The sequence below is a fragment of the Rhinolophus sinicus genome, linkage group LG06 (assembly GCF_036562045.2).
Source record: "Rhinolophus sinicus isolate RSC01 linkage group LG06, ASM3656204v1, whole genome shotgun sequence".
Lineage (NCBI taxonomy): Eukaryota > Metazoa > Chordata > Mammalia > Chiroptera > Rhinolophidae > Rhinolophus > Rhinolophus sinicus.
This window is the reverse complement of record NC_133756.1, coordinates 146,697,611-146,706,798: the sequence shown is the minus strand read 5'-3', so window position 1 is coordinate 146,706,798 and position 9,188 is coordinate 146,697,611. Positions and strand designations below refer to the sequence as shown.

Genomic DNA, 9,188 nt, shown 5'->3' with positions numbered 1-9,188 from the left:
CACTCGAAGTAGGATCCACACGATCCGCAATCCACCATCTGGTTCTCTGCCTGCCAACCAACCCACAAACCAACACAGCCACGGAAGTTATATCAGTGGCTAATTGGCTAACTGGTTACTGCTGATGGCCAACCAGTCACAGTTGATAGACACCTACTACCCGAGCCAACATCTTTGCATGTGAGGCCGAGAGCCTGGAAACCGCTCTCTGGGACTCTGTCCCCACAGAAGGGAACATTGATAATCTTTGTTTCGCATCAGAAACAATGGAGGTCAGAAGGGGATGGGATGGAACATTCAAAGTGGTGGAAAAAATGCAAATGGTCAACGAAGAATTCTATACACTGCAAAAATAGAGGCAAAATAAAATCTAAAAATGTTGCTACCAGACCTTCCTTACAAGAAATATTAAAGAAAGTTCTTCAGGGTGACAAAAAATTACATCAGATTATAACTGAAATCCACAGGAATGAATTAACATCAAAAATAGAAAGTGGCAAATATATATATTTATGTATATATAGTATAAATCAATCTATTGATTTATAAATATATAGTATTTATGTGTATAAATACTATATACATATATATACTATATGTAGTATAAATCAATCTATTTTATGTAGATTTATATGAATATATAAATATATTTTTCTCTTCTTAGCTTGTATAGAAAACAAAGCATCATATAATGTGATAAATATATCATGGTATTGTTTGGGTTCATAATATATATAAATATAATATATATAACAATAATAGCAAAAAGAAAGGGAGAAGGAATTAAATTATATTGAAACAAGGTTTGATCATTTAACGAAAATTGAATTAATATTAATCTGAAGTAGTTTATGATAAATTAATATGCATAGTATAATCCTTAAAACAACCAAACCTTTCAGAAAAAAAATGCATTTAAAAATCAACAGAGGAGTGGAAATGTCACACTAAATATGTATATATATTTAGGACAAAAGAATGTAGTCAAGGAAGAATCAAGATACACTAAATTACACAAAATATCTGGAAAACAAATTACATATGACAGAAATGAATCCAAGCATATCAATAACTACTTTGAATGGGAATGGTCTAAATACCTCAACCAACAGGCATAGATTGTCAGACAATGTATGAAAAAAAAGCAGATTATATCTCTCTCTTGCTCTAAAATATTTCAATGGTCTCCTACAAATCCCTAAACGACGTGGCTCCCCACTGCCTTTCAGGTCTTCTTCCTATTAAATCCCTCTTGATCATTGAATTAACCTGACCTTAAAGTTCCTCAAATTCAGATAATATAGTGCATTTTACAGTATTTGCTCTTCCTGTTTACTTTTGTGAAGTATTTCTCTCCCAAATAAATAACTTATTCCCTCACTTCACTCAACACAAATGATACCTCCTCATAGGGACCATTACCGAGTCCTCTAACATAGCAAACTCTGTCACTCTATGTCCTCCTAGCCTCCTGTATTCTTATTATGGAAAAATATGTATTAACTATCTGCTTATAATCTTTGTCCCTTCTAGAATATAAACAACATGAAGGAAGGCCCTTTGTATCTTTATTGTACTGTTGTGTCCTCAGGACCTACAATGCCAGGCACATAGGAGGCTCTCAATAAATATTTGTCTAACGAATGAATGATAAATAGCAACTCCTCAATAGATTTAGGTAGCATTATAATCAAATAAGACCTTAGGTGCTTTGGCACAACATTGGCCAATAAAAATAGCATCACAATCAATTTCCTATTCATAATCAAGTGACTAAATTAAAATTTCCACATCTCTTAATGGTCACTTAAAAATCAAAACAAATAAAACAAATTTCTATTCTAATTGGATAACATATTCACAGACCATACAAACACTTCTATGACAATGAAAAGGAAAATAAAGTCAAATTTTTTATACAAATTCATCACTGATTTACAACTATCTTTCTATTTCTGTTTCAGTATTAAACTTAGTATAATTTATCTCCCTAAGGGAGCCTCATGGATCTCTACACATAACAGTACTCTCATAAGAGAACAGAAATCTACACCTATAAACAATTACAGCTTTCTGGAAATGCTTTACAGGCCCAGTCTTCCCATAGCTATTTATCTCCCTCCTTATAAATTGCCTTATTATACAGTTTAACTGTTTGCAGCCTGAATTTTCTATTGTATTTCATATTTACTTGATAACTACAGTAAAATCTTTCCATAAACTGCTCTGGGAGCAAAAAACAAGCCCCTGTTTGGCAGACATCCTAGTCTTGGCTACAGGGCCTTAAATCTTTCTAAGATCCAGTTGACTTTTGGAGCCATTTAGTGATGGTTGGTAACTGAAATACCCACAGCGATAATTATGGGTTCCATGGTTAGATAGACACTCCTGGAAAGTTGCCTTTTTTTATTGGTCCCATTCCAGGAGAATTCAGTGGGAGAATAGAGGGCCATTAGGACCCACGATTGATCTCCGTGTCCCACCCTAGATGGGGTTACTTTTGTGTTTCCACCTGGTCTCACCATCCTCTCTTCCCACTTAAGGATGGCCTCCAACCATTCTTAAGAACCTTGTTTAAGGAGAAAGATGGGAGGCAATTGCCATCTGAATTCTGTCAGAATTTATATTACAATAGGGTTTTGTTTAACTCTTTTAAAATCTAACCAAACTTTTTTGGAGGTGGGAACAGTTTGTGGAGAAGTTAAATAAATTAACTCTATAAGTTTTGTCACCAAATTGATATAGAAAGACACCCAGGTACCCTCCCCCCAAAAAAACAAAACAAAACAAAAACTCACCAACGTGTAAAAAGGTTCTTAGAAGTGGTCTTTGGAGGCCTCAGCTCACCACCTGTTTTCCCAGCCTCATTCTGTTCTCCACTCCTTTACTGGCTGCTTCCAGCCTGGGGGTGGGGGTGAGGCGGTGGGTTGTCTCAGCTTGGCAACCTTCAGGAACACGTCCTTCTCAGGCTCATCACCCATCACCTGGCAGAAATACTCGGCCTCGGCCTCCTCCTTCTGCTGCTGCAGCTGACTGGCCCCTTCTGCTTCTGAAGGGCCCCCAGGTCCCCAGGTATCACTGTCCCCACGGCCTCTGCCTTTGCCCTCTTCATGCCCACCAGGTTCCTCTCCGGCTGCTCCCACTTGCGCTGATGTTCTGGGCCTGCCTCTGGGCCTGGAACTGCAACTTCTTCTTGGCTGCCAGGGTGGCCTGATGGTCCTCCAAAGTCTGGTGCAGGTCACTGTGGAACAGGACGTACCCCTCCCCAACAGCCTCCTGGACCTGGATGAGCTGCTGGTTATCTGAGGCCCAGTCTCCATAAGCCTTACCACGCTGTGCTGGACCGCATGTTGCAGTGGCCGCAAGCGCCTGGGGCAGCTCAGCAATCGTGTTCCCCACCAGGCTCTACCTCGTTTTCTCACAGCCCCGCCCGTGGCCAGCAGCTCCCGGTGTCGGGCACACGGCACCTGTTGGGGAACTTCTGCAGTAGATTCTTTATCTCACGACTTGCGCCCATAGGAATGGCTTTGATGCTATCCATAATGGCAGGAATCCAGCTTCTGGGCATCAGGGATATAGTTGATGAGAAAGCAGCACTTAATGGTGTTCACATTCACCTCGTGCCGCTGATGGAAGGGGACAGGTTCTGGAATGTAGTGGCCGTGAGCTTCGTGTGCATGCCCTGGGGACCGAAGCTGTTGGGCATCAGAAGGAATGGGTGTAGCGTCCATGCAGGGAGGAGCCCACAGCTCGCACCAGCGTGTACCTGCTGACCGGAAAGGTCATCGTGGGGCCTCCTGGAACGCCCTTGAGCTTAAAGTAGATCTTGGTCTCGGTTTGGCTCAAGATGAGGAAGTTTGAGACCACAAGGGGCCCAGCCACTGACACACAGTCCTTCAGAGTTTCTCTTTCAAACCGATGGCCGTGGGAGCAGCTCCACACCCACTGCAAGTCCAGGCAGAGATGTAAGATGCTGAGACTTGCGCTACCCTCACACGGACAAGTACGGCTGCGCAATACGTGCCTGGAGCCCGTGGAATTGCACCTGGACGCCTGCGCACGTACTTCTGGTGCCAGGTCAGCCTCGACTGCCCCAAGCTGCCCTCTCCTCCCCGAGGCCGCTCCAGATGCTGGTTTCCCATGCCGGCGAGAGTAACTAGTGACCCACTGTGTTATACACACATATGGCTTTTAAATTCTCAGAAAACTGAGATATCTGTTTCCTGGCTGGGGTACAAGATGGAGTATGTTGGGAAAGACAGGAAAGAGTAAAATTAAATTCTGGTTAAATATGTATTGCTATTGGGAAATCCCTTCACTTGACATGCTTTGAGAGCAAACACGTTCCTTCCTGATCACCTTTGCATGTTATTCAGAATCCACTCACACACACCCTACCCACCCACCCCATCCCAAACAGCTGATGGCACTTTAGTGCATGTAAAAAAGTATTTTCTTTGGATTGTCACTCTTCCTTCAAACCTGGCCTTTGGTAGTTTATTCCACTCAGAATTTCTCCGTTGAGGTTCCATCCCCTCCACCTGTTCTCTCGGTCAGTGTTTTAAATGGCTTCAGACTAGCTCTTTTTCCAAGTCACGCACATCTGGTACTGGTGAAACATTTCCACCCCTTTTCCCTGGCCTCACTGTAAATGCATCTATGGCACAATGAAGACTGGGATCTCTCCTAGTTCTCTCTCTCCCTCTCTCCCTCCTTCCCTCTCCCTCCCTTCCTCATCCCCCCACCCATCCTCTCTTTCCCTCTCTCCCTCCTCTTCTCTTCCATCCCACCCCATTGTCTCAAGCTGATAGTCACAGCCCCTTGCCCTTATATTCCTCAATAGGAATCCACTGTGTTCCTCCCTATAATTACAGGAAACACCAAGCACTCCCAGGGGCCCCACAAAAGCCTTTCTCATTAGAATTGAGAATGGTGCATGCATGCACTCTCATCCCTCTGCGTTGGGGTGGGAGAGACTCACAGAACACATGTAGCTCTCTCCAAAGAGCGAGCCCCCACTCATATCCTGTCTCTGCCCCCACCCCCCCCCTCAGTGTTTTTAGCCCATAATCCTGAACTTGTTTTCAAATATTTCCTTTACAAACTGCATAATGCTCTGGCATGTCACTTTGGAATTTTATGTTTAGTTTGATTTGGTCTTGGTTTACAACTGACCTATTACGTATATTCACATCACTGAAAAGGGGTGAATCTAGGATTTGTACCTAGGTCACCCTGACTCCAAAACTCCTGCTCTGTAAGATGCCCCCAAACACAAGGCCATGGTCTCCCACCCCTCCCCATCTCCACCCACGTCATCTTGCCTCTCTGACCTCTTTAACTGCTCTAAGAAAGCGGTGTTCTTGCCAGTCTTAGAAAGCTTTAGTTTGATCTCTGAAGGAGAATGTAATCCAGCTCCATTATACTAACTTTGAAGAACCCACTAACAGTATGTCTCTTCTCTTTCCTTTCATGTTCTTTATCCAGGAAGTTTCTTTGTCGGAATATCTATACTGCAACTGATCTTGCCACCCAACATCTTGGAACATGACAATAGTTGTTTTCTTTCTCAGACAGACCTTGTATAATCAGCAACTCTGCTAATACCAGAAATGTTCGCCTGAGCATTCCGTATACCCTATTTTGTCAATAAATAGATTTGGCTGCTGAGCAGCACAATTTGTTCTGTTTTGCTTTTGACATGTATCTAATCACAAACTAGGAGGTCAGATGAGCATATAATTACTTATGGTTTGATGATTCCAACTTTATTTGGTTATGCATTTCTTTAAAAGCAAAAGAATGGTAGTCTAGTGTATATAAGAAACTTTAACTAGGAGTCAGAAGACTAATAATAATGCCCAGACACCACATAAGATTGTTGATAAATGTATATTCTAGCACTTTGTAAAACATAAAGGTATTTTAATACTATTACTCACCTCTATTCATTGCTTCATAATACACAAAAAAGCACTGGTTATGTGCATCAAAATAATGTACATAATCCAAAGATATACAATTGAAACAATACTTCATTATTAAAAGTTCTATATTTATCTGTATGAAATTCCCTTTTATGAACAAGAACGATTCCTTAAAGAGGAACATTGCTTTCATTCTGATTCACTAAAGTATTTGTAAACTACTGCATACTTTGAACACATTCTTTAATACATTTATAATATATCATAAAATGTATAGATTTTGAGAAAGCAAAAGATACAGACATCTTTGTATTTTACCTTTAACAGTGTTTGCCAATTTTGTTTATCTTGCATTTCCCCATATTTCACTTGATACATTCTATTCAAATAATATACAATGAGATCAAACCACAAGAACTATAAACTTTCAGTCTATGATTGCCAGCCAGTGAATAGGTTCTCTTTCAATTTCATTGAAATAACAGCTCCTGAATCTTAGTGTAATGAAAATAGCTGGAAGTGCAAAGATTGCTCCCCTTTACATAAAACACTCCACCACACATATTTCAGTAAAACCTGCATTTCTGAAACATTCCTTGAGAATTATTGAATAAAACACAATTTCCAATTACACAGAAAACAAATTACATAGGTTTAGGTTAAGTCAATAATAGATTCAATTAAAAATGGGCACAGGTGGGAATAGCCTGGGGGTGGGGGTGGGTAGGGAGTGTAGTCTTTTCATATAGTGAAAAATTAGAGAGAAAAGGAAAGCACGTTAATAAAAAGAAAACCTAAGTAGCCCATAAGTAAGTAAATATCTAATTTAAGAAACTTAAATATTAAATAATATCCCTGCAGTCGCATTATTCAAATTTTCCAAAGATTAACACTGTATACTCTGAATGCATGAATACCACAGTCTTTGTCAGAAATTATACTGGTAAATGATAGTCAAGGGAACACTTACCACCAACCTTAAACTGTATAATTTATGTACTTGACATGAACTACGTTAGCTCCATATTTATGTTGATCTCAACCATAATGTCATGGCAGAACAGGTTTTTATATGACCTAGAAGTCTTTTGGAAAGCAGTTTAAAAACTTTTTTTTAGTTATGATCATACTACCTACAAATATGAACCTATTGCTATCTTCATATATACTACATAATATAGATATACACAAATACATATATTATTTTTTATTCCCATTTTCTCTATTAAATTGCAAACTGTGAGGACCAAGAGAGTGAGTTAGGAGTCTATATATACTGAGTGATATGTAGCTAAGGAGGGAGAGTTGGTCTACTCTTTAAATTAAAAAAAACAAAAACACTGTTGTTTTATGATCTATCCATGTTGCCAATTATGTTTCTAAATGATTGTTTGCTTTATGCAAGTATAAAATATTCCATAGTAAGCAACCAATATATGCATCTATATATACATGTATATGTATATGTATTTTTTGTCTATATATAGACAAAAATGTATACACATTTTAAGAACAGAAAAACACTGTTAAAATACAATACTAAACATATACTGACAACAAAAGATGAACACAAGACACATTTAACTTCTGTAATTATAAGAGCTGCTCAAAGTGGTTACCATCAGCATAATTTTAATAGTTTTTTCCTTTCTTAAAATGTGTACACATTTTTTGGCATCCTCTGTGTATACAGATTATATATATATATATATATATATATATATATATATATATATATAATACATATATATATATATTATATTATATACATGTATATTATATATAATATAATATTTATAATACATACACACACACACACACACACACACAAACACGAGGTCTGCCACTTAAGTTCATGAACTTGCCACCCTGTGCTTACATTGGCAGCACTGTACAAACAGCTCGGTAAAGTTTCATAACCTTGGTATGTTAGTGTCTCACGGCTGTGTTCGTGTTAACATGTGGCAGTGTCTTGCTGAGTGGAGTTCAATATTGTTGTTGTGTGTTTTGTGTACTTTCGCAAGAATGTCTGAGCTTGAATTAGAGCAACGAACAAACACTGAATTTCTTGTTAATTTGGGAAGAGTGGAAGTGAAATCAGGGGCATGTTAGTCCAAGTTTATGGGGGTAATGTCATGAAGAAAACGGCAGTGTACAAGTGGATTAAACATTTTTCTGAGGGGAGAGAATGTGTCACTGAGGAAGAGCAGTCAGGGCAGACAGAAACAAGCAGAAATAATGAAAACATTGCAAAAATTCATTGACTTATGTGTCAGAATTGTCAGCTGACTGTGAGAAGCATAGCAGACCAAGTAAACATCAGTAGAGAAACAGGAAAATCTTAACTGAAAATCTTGGCATGAAAAAAGTGTGTGCAAAAATGGTCCCAAAGTTGCTCATCGATGAACACAAGCAAAGGAGAGTGGAAGTATGCCAAGACCTTTTGCAGAGGCAAGATGATGTTTGGGGCCATGTTATCACTGGTGATGAAACATGGGTGGACCAATATGACCCTGAAACAAAGCCTCGAAGTGCACGACAGAAGTCAGCCAATTCTCATGACCAAAAAATTTCAGTCAGTCCAAATCAAGAATGAAAATCATATTGCTAACCTTTTTTGATATCAGAGGGATTATTCATTATGAATTTGTACCAACTAGACAAACAACCAAGTTTATTCTTTGGAAGTGCTGAAAAGCAGCATGAAAAAGTTAGATGAAAATGACCTCAACTTTTCGCCAACAATTCATGGCTCTTGCATCACAACAATGTACCAGCTCACACAGCACTGTCTGTGAGGGAGTGTTTAGCCAGCAAACAAATAACTGTATTGGAACACCCTCCCTACTCACCTGATCTGGCCCACAATGACTTCTTTCTTTACCCGAAGATAAAGGAAATATTGAAAGGAAGACATTTTGATGACATTCAGCACATCAAATGTATACGATGGCAGCTCTGATAGCCATTCCAGAAAAAGAGTTCCAAAATTGCCTTGAAGGATGGACGGGGCACTGGCGTCAGTGCATAGCTTCCCAGGGGGAGTACTTTGAAGATGACCATAGTGATATTCAGCAATGAGGTATATAGCACTCTTTCTAGGATGAGTCTGCAGAGTTAATCATCAGATCTTGTGTGTGTGTGTGTGTGTGTGTGTGTGCATGTTGTGTGTCATATATAAACAGAAAGATAGCAACATATATAGAGATATCAAGGTATATGTGTGTATGTATGTATGTATATTATGTATTATATGGTCAT

The 9,188-nt window shown here is 39.2% G+C and overlaps 1 pseudogene; it reads right to left on the bottom strand.

Moving 5' to 3' along the window:
• Positions 1 to 2,864: 2,864 nt before the first annotated feature.
• LOC109450805 (suppressor of SWI4 1 homolog) lies at positions 2,865 to 5,023 on the bottom strand (annotated as a pseudogene).
• Positions 5,024 to 9,188: the final 4,165 nt, after the last annotated feature.